The sequence below is a fragment of the Ranitomeya variabilis genome, chromosome 3, assembly GCF_051348905.1.
Source record: "Ranitomeya variabilis isolate aRanVar5 chromosome 3, aRanVar5.hap1, whole genome shotgun sequence".
In the NCBI taxonomy this organism is placed as follows: domain Eukaryota; kingdom Metazoa; phylum Chordata; class Amphibia; order Anura; family Dendrobatidae; genus Ranitomeya; species Ranitomeya variabilis.
In genome coordinates this window covers 537,270,673-537,286,035 of record NC_135234.1, presented here as the reverse complement: position 1 = coordinate 537,286,035, position 15,363 = coordinate 537,270,673, and the positions used below count along the sequence as shown (strand labels likewise).

Genomic DNA, 15,363 nt, shown 5'->3' with positions numbered 1-15,363 from the left:
ACACCGAGGAATGAACCTCGGAAATGACTCTGCTGGTCCACTTATCCGGGACAAACAGTCTGTCAGGTGGACAAGACTCAGGCCTATCAGCCTGAAATCTCTGCAACACACGTCGCAGATCCGGAGAAATAGCTGACAAGATAACTCCATCTTTAAGAATACCAACAGGATCAGCGACTCCAGGAGCATCAGGCACAAAGCTCCTAGAAAGAGCATCGGCCTTCACATTCTTTGAACCTGGTAAATACGAGACAACAAAATCAAAGCGGGAGAAAAACAATGACCAGCGGGCCTGTCTCGGATTAAGGCGTTTAGCAGACTCGAGATACATCAGATTTTTGTGATCAGTCAAGACCACCACACGATGCTTAGCACCCTCGAGCCAATGACGCCACTCCTCCAATGCCCATTTCATGGCCAACAACTCCCGATTGCCCACATCATAATTTCGCTCGGCAGGCGAAAACTTTCTAGAGAAAAAGGCACAAGGTTTCATAACAGAGCAACCAGGGCCTCTCTGCGACAAAACGGCCCCTGCCCCAATCTCCGAAGCATCCACCTCAACCTGAAAGGGAAGTGAGACGTCAGGCTGGCACAAAACAGGCGCCGAAGTAAACCGGCGTTTCAACTCCTGGAAAGCCTCCACGGCAGCAGGAGCCCAGTTAGCTACATCGGAGCCCTTCTTGGTCATATCCGTCAAAGGTTTCACAATGCTAGAAAAATTAGCGATAAAACGACGGTAGAAGTTAGCGAAGCCCAAGAACTTCTGAAGACTCTTAACTGACGAGGGCTGAGTCCAATCAAGAATAGCTCGGACCTTGACTGGGTCCATCTCCACAGCAGAAGGGGAAAAAATGAACCCCAAAAAGGGAACCTTCTGTACACCAAAGAGACACTTTGAGCCCTTGACAAACAAAGAATTTTCACGCAAAATTTTAAAGACCAACCTGACCTGCTCCACATGCGAATCCCAATTATCAGAAAAAAACAAAATATCATCCAGATAAACAATCAAAAATTTATCCAGATACTTCCGGAAAATGTCATGCATAAAGGACTGAAAAACTGAAGGCGCATTGGAGAGCCCAAAAGGCATCACCAAGTACTCAAAATGACCTTCGGGCGTATTGAATGCGGTTTTCCATTCATCACCTTGCTTAATGCGCACAAGGTTGTACGCACCACGAAGGTCTATCTTGGTGAACCACTTGGCACCCTTAATCCGGGCAAACAAGTCAGACAACAGCGGTAAAGGATACTGAAATTTGACAGTGATCTTATTTAAAAGCCGATAATCAATACAAGGTCTCAAAGATCCGTCCTTTTTTGCCACAAAAAAGAATCCCGCACCAAGAGGGGAAGAAGACGGACGAATATGTCCTTTCTCCAGAGACTCCTTGATATATGAACGCATAGTGGTATGTTCAGGTACCGACAGATTAAACAGTCTTCCCTTAGGAAATTTACTGCCTGGGATCAAATCTATAGCACAGTCACAGTCCCTATGAGGAGGCAGTGCACTGGACTCAGACTCACTGAAGACATCCTGATAATCAGACAAATACTCCGGAACTTCCGAAGGCGTAGAAGAAGCAATAGACACAGGCAGGGAATCCCCATGAATACCACGACAGCCCCAACTTGAGACTGACATAGCCTTCCAGTCCAGGACTGGATTATGGGTCTGTAACCATGGCAGCCCTAAAACAACCAAATCATGCATTTTATGTAAAACCAGGAAACGTATCACCTCGCGGTGTTCAGGAGTCATGCACATGGTAACCTGTGTCCAGTACTGCGGTTTATTTGCTGCCAATGGTGTAGCATCAATACCCCTAAGAGGAATAGGATTTTCTAATGGTTCAAGAGTAAAACCACAGCGCTTAGCAAATGAGAGATCCATGAGACTCAGGGCAGCACCTGAATCTACAAACGCCATGACAGGATAAGATGACAGTGAGCAAATCAAAGTTACAGACAGAATAAATTTAGGTTGCAAATTACCAACGGTGACCGGACTAACAACCTTAGCTATACGTTTAGAGCATGCTGAGATAACATGTGTAGAATCACCACAGTAGTAGCACAAGCCATTCCGGCGTCTATGAATTTTCCGCTCATTTCTAGTCAGGATTCTATCACATTGCATTAAATCAGGTGTCTGTTCAGACAACACCATGAGGGAATTTGCGGTTTTTCTATCACATTGCACCGAATTAGGTGTCTGTTCAGACAACACCATGAGGGAATTTGCGGTTTTGCGCTCCCGCAACCGCCGGTCAATTTGAATAGCCAGTGCCATAGTATCATTCAGACCTGTGGGAATGGGAAAACCCACCATAACATTCTTAATGGCTTCAGAAAGGCCATTTCTAAAATTAGCGGCCAGTGCACACTCGTTCCAATGTGTCAGCACGGACCATTTCCGAAATTTTTGGCAATACACTTCAGCCTCGTCCTGCCCCTGAGACATAGCCAGCAAGGCCTTTTCTGCCTGAATCTCAAGATTGGGTTCCTCATAAAGTAACCCGAGCGCCAGAAAAAACGCATCAAGATCAGCCAACGCCGGATCTCCTGGCGCCAGCGAAAAAGCCCAATCCTGAGGGTCGCCCCGTAAGAACGAAATAACAATTTTTACTTGCTGAGCAGAATCTCCAGATGAACAGGGTCTCAGGGACAAAAACAATTTACAATTATTCACGAAATTCCTAAACTTAAACCTGTCTCCGGAAAACAGTTCAGGAATCGGTATTTTAGGTTCTGACCTAGGATTTCTGATAACATAGTCTTGTATGCCCTGCACACGAGTAGCCAGCTGGTCCACACTTGTAATCAAGGTCTGGACATTCATGTCTGCAGCAAGCATAGCCACTCTGAGGTAAAGGGGAAGAAGAAAAAAAAAACTCAGAATCTTCTTTCTTATAATCCCTCTTCTGCAATGCATTAAACATTTAATACTGGCCTGGCAAACTGTTATGACCCCAATGGCGAGGGTCTCAGAGGAACGTGGAAGTCTGCAGAATACAAAAATCCAGCTCATAGGGCAGTGGTAACTGGGTTGACCATATATCTACTCCTAACGCCAACACTAGAAGTAGCCGGGGATCATTCCTACGTTGATTCTAGATGACACGCGCCAGCCGGAGAATCTAGCTACCCCTAGTAGAGGAAAACAAAGACCTTTCTTGCCTCCAGAGAAGGGGACCCCAAAGCTGGATAGAAGCCCCCCACAAATAATGACGGTGAGGTAAGAGGAAATGACAAACACAGAAATGAACCAGGTTTAGCACAGAGAGGCCCGCTTACTGATAGCAGAATAAAGAAAGGTAACTTATATGGTCAACAAAAACCCTATCAAAATCCACACTGGAAATTCAAGAACCCCCGAACCGTCTAACGGTCCGGGGGGAGAACACCAGCCCCCTAGAGCTTCCAGCAAAGGTCAGGATATAGATTTGGAACAAGCTGGACAAAAATACAAAACCAAAACAAATAGCAAAAAGCAAAAGGCAGACTTAGCTGATATAACTGGAACCAGGATCAGTAGACAAGAGCACAGCAGACTAGCTCTGATAACTACGTTGCCAGGCATTGAACTGAAGGTCCAGGGAGCTTATATAGCAACACCCCTAACTAACGACCCAGGTGCGGATAAAAGGAATGACAGAAAAACCAGAGTCAAAAAACTAGTAACCACTAGAGGAAGCAAAAAGCAAATTCACAACAGAGAAAGCTGGGTCTCCCTCGGAGGTCATGGGTCTTCCAGCAGGACAATGACCCAAAACACACTTCAAAAAACACTAGAAAATGGTTTGAGAGAAAGCACTGGAGACTTCTAAGGTGGCCAGCAATGAGTCCAGACCTGAATACCAAAGAACACCTGTGGAGAGATCTAAAAATGGCAGTTTGGAGAAGGCACCCTTCAAATATCAGGGACCTGGAGCAGTTTGCCAAAGAAGAATGGTCTAAAATTCCAGCAGAGCATTGTAAGAAACTCATTGATGGTTACCGGAAGCGGTTGGTTGCAGTTATTTTGGCTAAAGGTTGTGCAACCAAGTATTAGGGTGAGGGTGCCAATACTTTTGTCTGGCCCATTTTTGGAGTTTTGTGTGAAATGATCAATGTTTTGCTTTTTGCTTCATTCTCTTTTGTGTTTTTTCATTTAAGACAAATTAAATGAAGAAAACAATACCGAAGAATTTGTGTTTGCAATCATTTTCAGGAAGAAACTGAGTATTATCTGACAGAATTGCAGGGGTGTCAATACTTTTGGCCATGACTGTATGGGATGGAATTTATGCAGATTTGGTAAATCTGCAGCAGATTAGTGTAGCAGATACTTGGATTTAACCAGGATAAATCTCATTAATATGCTGCACAAATTCCCTTCACAGAAACTGACCTCAAGTGCGAATTTTAATGGCTACATGTCAATTTCTGGTAGAGACTTCCACCTCAGATTTTACCTTTTTCAACAAAGAGGGGTGAAATCCACTAGAAACGGCATACGTATGTTATACATGTGGAATTTGCTGTGGTAATTTCTGGATGATGACATAACCGCAAAGGGAAATATTTATGTGATGTGTCATTAGGACTGATTTGTGTTGCCTTGGTCCAGTCTGGTCTTCCATGGCAGCCAGACCACATTGACCCCTGTGGCCAACATACTCGGCCCGGTATACTGGGCGCCTCTTGCACTTCCTAAACTCTGCAAGATCATGTTGTCCATTGAGGTCTAGTAACTTGCTCTTTAAGCCTCACGAGTCGTAATGATGTTGCAGGGCTTAGTAAGCATAAGATGCTGGCCACAGAAATGAAGACTTCTCTAGTCCGGCTTCAGCAGTCGACTGATTGCTGGACCAAGTTAGAGCAACTCTGTATCATACATACATGAAGGGGATCAATATTAGAGATGTGGGATATTGGACAGCCATTGATTTCCACAGTAAAAGTGATCTGCCATGTGCCCACAATCCTGAACTAGCAGCATGTTGGACACAGTGTATGTTCACTGCGTCCAAAGCGCTGCCGTCTACTGAACGCAGGTAAATCCGCATGTGATCACTGAACCGTACGGATTTAGCGCGTTCAATACATTCTATTGATGTAATTTCAGAGAAATTACCGCGGTCTGGAAAGACGCACCGCATATCCGTCTCCGTGGATAATCCATAGTCGTCTGTGGACGCATAGTGGAAATGGGATTTCTTGAAATTCCATCCACTATGCTGTAAAATCTGGCAGCTGCGGGTTTGACGTTGCATAAATACGCACCATCAAACCTGCAGCAATTCCTGATCGTTGGCACATATCCTGAAGCACATAAGATCCATGTTGGTACTTGATCTTTCATAGTAGTGTAACTGAAAATTCAGATAAGAATAATCAAAACATAATGTTGTGCCAAATCTACCAATATCTACCCCCTACCTAAATTTATGTACAGTACAGAGCAAAAGTTTGGACACACCTTCTCATTTAAAGATTTTTCTGTATTTTCATGACTATGAAAATTGTACATTCACACTGAAGGCATCAAAACTATGAATTAACACATGTGGAATTATATACTTAACAAAAAAGTGTGAAACAACTGAAATTATGTCTTATATTCTAGGTTCTTCAAAGTAGCCACCTTTTGCTTTAATGACTGCTTTGCACACTCTTGGCATTCTCTTTTTTGTTAAGTATATAATTCCACATGGGTTAATTCATAGTTTTGATGCCTTCAGTGTGAATGTACAATTTTCATAGTCATGAAAATACAGAAAAATCTTTAAATGAGAAGGTGTGTCCAAACTTTTGCTCTGTACTGTAGGTATGAGTGGTTTCCATGAATATGCAGTATCTTCTAGAAATCAGAACAGAAAATGTAATCGATATCTGTAAGGCTATGTTCACATGTTCAGGAGTAGCTGTGGATTTATGTGGTGGATTCTGCACCACCAATCTTAAAATTGAACACATGTTATGTCATTTTAAAATGTATTATTCTCAAAATATTATTCTTGTGCAGTTACGCAACAAGGCTTAAAGGGAACCTGTCACCCCCAAAATCGAAGGTGAGCTAAGCCCACCAGCATCAGGGGCTTATCTACAGCATTCTGGAATGCTGTAGATAAGCCCCGATGTATGCTGCATGTGTACCAACTCAAGTTAAGGCTACTTTCACACTAGTCCGTCGGTACGTGCCGTCGCAAACCGTCAGCACGACGTCCGACGGACAGTGTGTTAAGTAGCACAACGGGGGCAGCGGATGCAGTTTTTCAACGCATCCGCTGCCCCATTGTAATGTCCGGGGAGGAGGGGGCGGAGTTTTCGGCCGCGCATGCGCGTCCGGAAATGGTGGACATGACGCACAAAAAAAGTTACATGTAACTTTTTTGTGCCGTCGCATGACGGATGCGACGTGTCGCAATCCGTCACTATGCATCGCTAATGCAAGTCTATGGAGAAAAACGCATCCTGCGGGCAACTTTGCAGGATGCGTTTTTTCTCTAAAACGACGCATTGCGACGTACAGCAAGCGACACTAGTGTGAAAGTAGCCTAAGCTAAAAAAAAAATTCTCTCTGTATTGTTGCATTCTGTGCAAGCCGGGGTGTGGCCTCCCTGTTTCTGAGCTAGAGACTATATATAAGGCTTCCCCAGTCTGGTGTTTCACTGGTTGGGCCCAGTCCTTTTATCTGCCCTTATTCACACTGAGGTCAACATTGACACATGGTAAGGTTTTAATATTAGACAGTGTAGGACTGTCCCTATCAGAGTTACCTTGACGAGGTGGGATGGCTTTTGTGCTATTTTTTGATCAAAAAACAGTATTACTAAAAACTCTGTGTCATTTAAATGCACCTTTGCTTTTTTACTTATATCATTACTTATATTAGTTATATCAGGGTTTTTTACTTTTTTCTTTTGTATGTTTTAGCATTCTGGAATGCTGTAGATAAGCCCCCGATGTTACCTGAAAGATGAGAAAGAGAGGTTAGATTATACTCACCCAGGGGCGGTCCCGGTACGATGGGCGTCGAAGTCCCGGACCGGACCGCGACGCCTATCGGACCGGACCGCAGCGGGACCGCCCCTGGGTGAGTATAATCTAACCTCTTTTTCTCATCTTTCAGAATACATTGGGGGCTTATCTACAGCATTCCAGAATGCTGTAGATAAGCCCCTGATGCCGGTGGGCTTAGCTCACCTTCGATTTTGGGGGTGACAGGTTCCCTTTAAGATAAAAATGGATTTTTATAATAACAATGCTGTTTAAGGAAAATACAAAAACTGCAAAAAAATATTTCTGACGGCCACAATGAAGAATAGGTCAATATCAAAATAAAAAAAATCACTGATTGCTGCAGCGGCACCAAGCATCTATAACCTTTTTGAGCCTATGGACTGTGTTCACATACTCCGGCCACATTGTACGGCGGACCAGAACCGCGCTGATGGCTGAAAGAATATTCATTGCTATTTGCTGTTATCAGCATGGGGTCCGACTGCATCACAGGCGCTCACCGACCATGATTTGCCTGAAACGTGTGAACACAGCCCTGATGAAAAAGTGCCTAGTACTGTAGGGTAGGATAGTGCACATGTATGACCACTGTAACATTCCGGGCAAGCCATAAGAGAACACTAATATAGGTGTAAAAGAAGTAAGAAGAGTACAGTACATTTGCATAACACCAAATAGGAGGATGCATTAGAAATCCATGAAAAATTGCTGGGCGTTACTTGTGCATTGCTGGCCACTGGGAATGTAACATACCAGCCACAGGCATCACAGACTGATTGTTCTGTGTAATAGCCACATAAACATAATCTGGCAAGCTCCATGTGTCCCGAGGGCATATTCCTGCATCTCCACATTAATGGTGCAAATCTCCTGCAGCAAAATCTGGAGATATCGCTGCCAATTTCATAACTCATTCATTTCACCCTGCGCATTGCCACACATGAAACATTCACTGACATGTTCACAATAAATTGACATGTCGGTCTATTTACACTGTGGATATTTTTTGTAGCGTGTGCATAAGATTTCTTAAAATTTCATACACAGTGATACAGTAAAACATGGCAGATCCTGGAGACAGAAAACTGCTGTATGTTCACTATGTGGGAACGTAACCCTGAAGTGTTTATCATGCTGCAGTTGTTACTTAAAAACAAAACACAACCACTCAGAATCTGACGGAGCCTATGATTTTTTTTTTGTATTTTAGAATTTACAATTATTTTATCAAGTTTAAAAAAAACCAAAAAACCACGTGAACCGCGTTAACTTACAGGTCATGAAATATATGTTTATCTTATGTTTATCTTATATGTGATGATCAAGTCTTTGTCAAACACTGTCATGCCTGTAATGTCACGGCCCTGAGTTTGCTTTGTGCGGTTCATATAACACGTAACGATTAGATTATTTTTTGTAAAAGGATGAACAATGAGATCCAATAGCGTCAGGATCTGAATATTAAGGAAATAGCAGAAGATGGATGGAGATCCCGGGCTGCGTCAGCAGCAGCACCAAGACAACCTGGCCACAACAAAGCCCCAGCAGATGGCTGGTCCAGACACCATTGTGTGCAGGGGGATCAGGCAGCAGCACTGCAGCCCAGGACATGGCCACTTCATGTAATCCTGCAGGGTTAACCCTTTCCTGCCCAGATAGAAATGAATACAGGAATCCCAGCCTCATACACCTTACCTCCAAAAAGTGTCAGGTGCACAGTGCAGCTCAACAGAAGTCCTGAGAGATGTCAGATGGGATTGCAGAACAAGCCAGGCCTGCCCTTCTAATCCCCTGTCCTCTTATTTCAGTCCTCCCCACCCCAACAGCAATAACATAACCCTGGGCTATTCTACAGAAAATCATCGCCACCTACTGTAGGGAAGACCTCATCACTTAACTCCTTCACTACCGCACTCCTATCCATTGTAATTAGATCCGATTAGCTAATGACTGTAGTTATCTCAGTCATTACCATCTAATTTGGGTTGCAGCTAGTTCCAGGCTAATGTACAATCACTAATGTAATGCTTGTTCATGTTCGCTTGTAGACGGTGCTTTATCACATTGGTCACGACTCGCGATCCCTTTTTTTGATGCTCAAAATGTGATCCTATTCACACGGATCAATGTAATAGGAAACCTATTCACCTAGCAGTCTACTCAAACACGCTGAGAACAGGTGATCGCCATGATGATGTCATTCCTGACCAGAACTGAACCAAATATATTAACACTGTCATATATGCAATATTACATGCATGAGCCTCAGAATGTTTCACGGTATGTCAGGCATCTTCAATTTACACATTAGTGCAAAATGTCATTTCCTTTCTATTCAGTGTACATTAGAGCAAATCACACAATAATACACAACTCCAGAACTAGTATGTGGAGCGCCCCCACGTAAGGGAAATGGGGTACTCGGTACCGGGTCCTTCGGTTCAGGGGATGTAACGGTGGCCTGACCCGGTCCGTGGCCCTTTAAGGGGTGTCCAATAAAAGGAAGAGTTTGTATAAGGTTCGTGACGCCACCTGTGGTATTCGGTCAGGGTGACCGACGCTGCTTAGGGGTCCGCTGGGGTGATGTTATGGCAGCTAGATGGTATACCTTCCCACAGGTGAAGTGTATCCCCAGGGCTTCCCAGTATGTAGATAATGGATGGTGAGAGGCGCAGTGAAGAACGAGGACACAAGGTTGCAGTCTCTTTACCTTTACTGAAGGCTTCAGTGTCCGCAGTCCAGGACTCCGGATCACAGGGTAGGCAGAGTCCGGCCGGTCTGAAGGCAAATCCTTATCCAGGTGGAATGCAATAGCCTTCCTATGCGCACAGTAACACAGTAGGTCCCTACTTGCATAAGCTCTAATGAGGTCCTCACTGTTATTACTCCTCTCACTGTTCCCCGTGGTCGGATAGAACAAAACACGTATGACTAGTGGCCTAAGGCTTTTTATAGGGACCCTAGATGCCCGAGCCCCCACAAGTTGCCACCGTGTCTCCTGTGTATAAAGGTCGGGCAGCCAACTTGGAATTGACTGTCCTGCCAGTCTCTGAAGTAAAGCATAGAGATCCTTACTCCCTCGGTATTCTGGCCACCGGTATTTCTGCGCTTCAGAAGGAGGCAGCCTCTCACAGGACAGAACTCCTTCTGCTTTTCCTCTCCTTTTGCTATGCCTTCGTTTCTCACTCACTACAACACGCTTCCTTTCAATGTTTCTTTCTTTGGATGCTGCTGCACGCGGGGCAGGAGCAGCTCCGTGGACCCTTGTCCTCCACAGACCACAGTCTGGATCTGGCTGGAGTGAGCTCCAGCCAGCTTCTGCCAAACTCCGTTGGGCTCTGACTCTCTGGGTGAAGCCCAGTCAGCTTCTGTCTAACTTCCTAACCAACCCACCAGTTTTACCTATATGTGAGGAGTAGCCTAGTGGATAGAACCTTTGCTCCCCCTGGTGGTCTGGAGCGTGATGTGTGTTGTGTGTCGTTGTGATACCTGGACAGATCTCCTTTACTGTCATCAGACGTAATATTGCTCCCCCTGGTGGAAGAACAGCATTACTGCAACGACCAGGACTCTGGGGCGCTGCATATGCAATTAGGAAGTTCTTCTACAATCAGTGGGGTAGGAAGGGGGGTGCGGGGGGGCGGGCCGGGCGGCACAATGCGGGGGTGGGTCACCGGCAGGGCCGCCATCAGGGCATTACAGCCGTGACTGGCGTATGGGGCCCGGTGGGCAGAGGGGGCCCACGCCCGCACGTCAATAGTTAACAGCCGCCAGCCAATCTGAGGCTGGTATCTGACGTCAGCCGCAGTGTGCATGTCGCCGGCGTCTGACGTCATTGTCAGTCGCCGGCGAGTGCACGCTTCAGCTGCGTGGAGAGAGCAGGAGCGCGGCAGGTAAGCAGAACTTGTTTTTTTATTTTTTTTATTTTGAGCGGCGATCTGGGGGGCCCAGGGCAGAACGCTGGACACACTGGGGCAGAATGCTGGACACACTGGGGCAGAACGCTGGACACACTGGGGCAGAACGCTGGACACACTGGGGCAGAATGCTGGACACACTGGGGCAGAATGCTGGACACACCGGGGGCAATATGCTGGACACACTGGGGCAGAAACGCTGGACACACTGGGGCAGAAACGCTGGACACACTGGGGCAGAACGCTGGACACACTGGGGCAGAACGCTGGACACACTGGGGCAGAACGCTGGAGACACTGGGGCAGAACGCTGGAGACACTGGGGCAGAACGCTGGAGACACTGGGGCAGAACGCTGAAGACACTGGGGCAGAACGCTGGAGACACTGGGGCAGAACGCTGGAGACACTGGGGCAGAACGCTGCAGACACTGGGGCAGGACACTGGAGACACTGGGGCAGAACGCTGGAGACACTGGGGCAGGACACTGGAGACACTGGGGCAGAACGCTGGAGACACTGGGGCAGAACGCTGGAGACACTGGGGCATGACTGGAGACACTGGGGCATGACTGGAGACACTGGGGCATGACTGGAGACACAGGGGGCATGATTGGAGACAGGTCAGAATGGTGATACGGGCATGACTGGAGACACTGGAGGCAGGATTGGAGACGGATGGGGCAGGATGCATACGATGGAGACAGATGGGGCAGGATGGGGATATCATATGGGGCAGGATGGATACTCATTAGGGCAGGATGGGAGAACATATGGCTGACGCCAGGAATGAGACACACGGGGGCTAGGATGGCGAATATTATTACCATAGGGGCTAATTAAGGGATATTATTACTGCAGTGATGTATTTATTTTATTTTTTGAGTACACTGTTTTAAATAGAGGGGCGGTCCTATTACTGTAGAGTGATACTATGTCGCCTTTTTCATGTGGTGTAATGTAGAAGTTGGGAAAATTAAGTAATGTGTTCTGCAAGTGGAACTCGAGATAATTGTGTTATTTCCTGCAGAGACGAGTCCTGGCTGGATGAAGTGATGGCGGTCTGTGCGGGATGAAAGATGAAGGACTTCACCTAGAGACGTCACTGGTGAGTCAGTGTGTTACCTATACACTGACACTATACACTGTATACTATATACAGAGGTCCTGTGTATAATGTCACCGGTGATCACTGGATTACCTATACACTATATACAGAGCTCCTGTGTATAATGTCACTGGTGATCACTGTATTACCTGTACACGGACACTGCATACTAAGTACAGATCTCCTGTGTATAATGGCACTTATGGTGATAGTATTGTGGGTTTTTTTTATTATTGATCAGTATTGTAGTATTCAGTCACTATGTGGTGGTAATATGTGGTCTGGTCATGATGTTGTGGTATTTGTTCCTTGTATTTGATATTATTCGATCACTGTGGTGGTAATATGTCATCTGGTCATGGTGTGGCGGTATTTGTGCCTTGTAGATAGTATTATAGGTCACTGTGGTAATAATATGGTGTCTGGTCATGGTGCTGTAGTATTTGCTCCTTGTATGTGGTATTATAGGTCATTTTAAAAATTGAAAAATAAAAATATACCTAAATTGTATTGCATATTTTAACAAATATTTAATAGGTTACAGTAGAGTAGGGCCTGGCCAAAAGTGTCTATCTTGTCATTTTGGTGGCTTAAAAAATCTTTTGGCCAAAACAAAAGCTGCCAGCTATATGTGTGATCTGGTGATGGGAACTGTCAATGTGTGATAGGTGAGAAGTGGAGATTTTCCAAGAGAGAGCGGTGGGACTGTGGACAGTTTGAGGGGTGGAGCGTGGAGGCGGGGCAGGGGTGGAGCCTGGGCGGAGTCTCAAGGGGCCCCAGAAATGTTGCTAGTATGGGGCCCCGAAATTTCTAGTGGCAGCCCTGGTCACCGGGCCGCGGCCGGCGCTGCAGCTGTTTAATGCTATTGACATGCGGGCCTGCGCCCGCACGTCAATAGTTAACAGCCGCCAGCCAATCTGAGGCTGGCAGCTGACCTCAGTCCCAGCATGCATGTCGCCGGCGTCTGACGTCATTGTCAGTCGCCGGCGAGTGCACGCCCCTCATGTGCAGCTCCGCCGCCTGCTCCGCTCTCTGCCGGGAGGGAGCCACGAAAGTGGGGAGGTAAGAGAGTGATGGGGTGATACAGGCGGTATTAGGCCGGCGTCACACATGCGAGTTTTACGGACGTAAGAGCGCAGAAACTACATCCGTAAAACTCGCATAACATACGGCACAATTATTCTCAATGGGGCTGCTCCTATTAGCCGTATATTACGGTTCAGTATTATACGGCTTTCTACGGCCGTACAAAATCGCAGCATGCTGCGTTTGTCAGCGTATTGCGCAAAAAAATCGCCAATGAAAGTCTATGGGGGCGAGAAAAATACGGATTCCACACGGACCAGCAGTGTGACTTGCGAGAAATACGCAGCGGTGTTAGTGAAAAGTCGGTAATTCAATTGCCGGCTTTTCATTTCTCCTGCCTAAACCCGACAGGATATGAGACATGGTTTACATACAGTAAACCATCTCATATCCCCTTTTTTTTTGCATATTCCACACTACTGTTAGTAATTTCAGCGCTGTAGCTGCTGAAATAAAGGGTTAAATGGCGGAAAAAATTGGCGTGGGCTCCCGCGCAATTTTCTCCGCCAGAGTGGTAAAGCCAGTGACTGAGGGCAGATATTAATAGCCAGGAGAGGGTCCATGGTTATTGGCCCCCCGTGGCTAAAAACATCTGCCCCCAGCCACCCCAGAAAAGGCACATCTGGAAGATGCGCCTATTCTGGCACTTGGCCACTCTCTTCCCACTCCCTGTAGCAGGCCCCCGCTTGGCAAAATAATAAACGCACAAGATACATACCTTCTGATGTCAGATCACTTCCCACGATGTAATCCATCTGAAGGGGTTAATTATTTTACAGGCACGAGCCCTGCTAATGCACTCGCTCGTGCCTGTAATTCCCCGGCGAATGAATGAAATGTAGGTCATTGACCTACATTTCCTTCAGTCGCGGTGATGCGCCCCCTGGTGGATGTCCTCATATGACCTGGAGCGTGGGAAAAAGTTCCCAGGCTGCAGTTCATGAGAACATCCACCAGAGGGCGCATTACCGGGACTCAATGTAAGTATAGATCACTGATTTCCTTTCAGCACCCGGGGGATTACAGGCACGAGCGAGTGGTTTATCGCAGCTCGTGCCTGTAATATTAGTTAACCCCTTCAGATGGATTACCTCGTTGGACGTGATCTGACATCAGAAGGTATGTATCTTGTGCGTTTATTATTTTGCCAAGCGAGGGCCTGGAAATGGATTGAGAGAGCAATAAATTATTACAACAACCGCTGTGTTTATTTCATTAAAATACTTTTAAATCATGTGTGTGTGTGTGTTTTTTAACCCTTTCAAACAATTGGATTATTAATGGATAGGTGACATAATTGACGCCTCTCCATTATTAACCTGGCTTAATGTCACCTTACAATAGCAAGGTGGCATTAACCCTTCATTACCCCATATCCCACCGCTACACGGGAGTGGGAAGAGAGTGGCCAAGTGCCAGAATAGGCGCATCTTCCAGATGTGCCTTTTCTGGGGTGGCTGGGGGCAGATGTTTTTAGCCACGGGGGGGCCAATAACCATGGACCCTCTCCTGGCTATTAATATCTGCCCTCAGTCACTGGCTTTACCATTCTGGCAGAGAAAATTGCGCGGGAGCCCACGCCAATTTTTCCCGCCATTTAACCCTTTATTTTAGCAGCTACAGCGCTGAAATTTTGCACATACACACTACTAACATTAGTAGTGTGGAATATGCAAAAAAAAAGGGGATATGAGATGGTTTACTGTATGTAATCATGTCTCATATCCTGTCAGGTTTGTGCAGGAGAAATGAAAAGCCGGCAATTGAATTACCGACTTTTCACAGATATCGTGCTGAATGAAATCTAAATACAGAATATATATATATGTGTCTCAATGACATATATATATATATATATATATATATATATATATATATATATACTGTATATATGTTTCCCCGAACATTTGAGCACATAAATCCATTAGATGTCGGTTTTGCAAGCCTGCGCGAAAATCTCGCAGTACGGATGCCATACGGATTACATTACATACGGAGGATGCCATGCGCAAAATACGCTGAAACACCCTGACTACGGATCAATATTTTGGGAACATTTCTCCGTATTACGGCCGTAGTACGGACGTATAATACGTGGCGTATTGTCTTACGCCAAGTGTGACTCCAGCCTTACACTCTGTGTGTGTAGTGCCAAGTCCTGTGTGTGCCCTGCACTACAGATGTGCCAGCATACATAGGAGCAGCCATGGGGTGAGGCATTTGTCCCTGTAGTGCCA

General features: G+C 46.0%; 1 protein-coding gene across 1 annotated transcript in view; it reads right to left on the bottom strand.

Moving 5' to 3' along the window:
• BIVM (basic, immunoglobulin-like variable motif containing) overlaps window positions 1-8,857 on the bottom strand; it is an 82,176-nt gene extending 73,319 nt beyond the window's left edge. The window contains exon 1 of the mRNA XM_077297056.1: window positions 8,713-8,857. The gene's annotated coding sequence lies outside the window, so the exon portion shown is untranslated. The remainder of the gene's footprint in view (window positions 1-8,712) is intronic.
• Window positions 8,858-15,363: the final 6,506 nt, after the last annotated feature.